Source organism: Leptonotus elevatus, chromosome 2 (genome assembly GCF_054856555.1).
Source record: "Leptonotus elevatus isolate MCC_2025b chromosome 2, RoL_Lele_1.0, whole genome shotgun sequence".
Taxonomy (NCBI): Eukaryota; Metazoa; Chordata; class Actinopteri; order Syngnathiformes; family Syngnathidae; genus Leptonotus; species Leptonotus elevatus.
The window spans coordinates 3,975,630-3,977,559 of record NC_141240.1 but is presented as its reverse complement, the minus strand read 5'-3'; positions in this window follow the sequence as shown (position 1 = coordinate 3,977,559).

Below are 1,930 nucleotides of genomic sequence, written 5' to 3'. Positions count from 1 at the left end.
AACATCGCGAGATGTGCACGTGAACGCTGAAATATCGAGTGGCGAAGGCCTGCTGAGATCTCGCGAGATGTTGACAGTCAACCTGTGATAGTGAGAGCTACTTTCACAATATGGGATAACGGCGTCATTGAAAAAACAAACCAAAAAACGATATAATAATGATAATTGCATTCTAAAAACAAAAATGTGGTCCTTTATGGGTTAATTATTATAATTATATTATTGTTATTCAAGTTTGTATAGTACACCATTGTTGATACCTACTAATTTTATATTTCACGTATTTAGAATTTTTTTTTTTAAACAGTATGCAGATGCAGCTGGTGTAATGTTCTCTCGGGAATTATTATTATTATTATCCATCCATCCATTATCCAAACCACTTATCCTGACGAGGTTATTATTATTATTATCCTTCCATCCATTTTCTTAACCGCTTGTAATCACAAGGGTCGCGGGGGTGCGTTGGAGTCTATCCCAGCTGTCTTCGGGCAGTAGGCGGGGTACACCCTCCTTGCCAGCCAATCGCAGGGCACACAGAGACGAACAACCAATTATTATTATTATTATTATTATTATTATTATTATTATTATTATTTTTATTTTTATTTTTATTTTTATTTTTATTTTTATTTTATTATTATCAGTTTCACAGTGACAAGTACTGGAGCATGTCAACATCATTAACATTATTCACAAATAATGTAATTATATTTTCAACTAAATTATTACATGACATTCAAATTATGAAAGGCATTTGCACCTTTTTTAATTTACTCTTACCCTACACATTTTCAAGGCTCTTAAAGTGATTAAAATTAGCACAGAAACATTACAGCAAAACATAAACTGTAGATACAACAGTAAAAGTAGTGCGCCCCACCTTGGTCTTATCATTTTCACTGGAGAGGAGCTCCTACGCATCATCAGACTTTTAACGGGACTCAATGGGCCTTCAGATGCTGTTTTTTGCTTGGCAACTTGATTTTTCTTCCCTATTGGAGCGAGTCTCAGAAGTAACTGGATTGTTCGAATGAAAAAATACCAAAAGGAAATGTGTCTTGTATCGCTTTCTGAGGCCTCCCTTACAATATCTTGTACTGTATCACTTTTTTATTCCATGAAAACATGGGGTATCACTATCAGACTGTCAGTCATGGGAGATTGCTACAAAAAGAGGACAAGGGCGAGACTAATGATGAAAAATGTGAATGTACTGAAAGGCGAGGCTTACTCCCATTCACTTGAATGTAATCGCGTGGTGCATGTACATTTTTACCACAAGCTTTGTTATTTCATTCCCAGGTATCTACATTATAAAATTAGAAATATGGTTGAGTATTGTTGGAAAACACAATGTAGCCTATGTGTACTGTATATTATCGCTAACAGCCAGATGTGGCGAATCCAGGTCCAGAAAGTAAAAACCCTGCCACAGTTTGGCTTTAGCCCCTGGTGCTAACTAGCTAGCTAGCTCCCTAGCAGGTAAACGAGCACCATGGGAGCTAGCTAGGAAGCTAGTTAACTAGCACCTGAGGCTAAAGCTAAATTGTGGCAGGATTTTTACTTTCTGGACCTGGATTTGCCATCTCTGTTAACGACCACCGAGTCAATCATTGAACTGCAGCAAAGGACTCATACATATAAATTACCATTCAAGGGTGGCACAAAATTGCTAAACAGCAAAGAAACATTTAAGTGTAAGAACTTATTTTGTGCATAATTTCACAAAAATCAAGTCACTCAAAATTTTAATATAATTCAGGTACTATATTTGTCCTGCATGTTATTCCAAATGTTGTTCCACAAAAACAAAAATTAGGCCTACTCACATTCTAGTATAGGGCAGTAAGTGCAAATGCAGCCATTTCTGCCATCTAGAGGTCAATGGTGATATCACAACTTAAAACTATACAATGAAACCCTGATG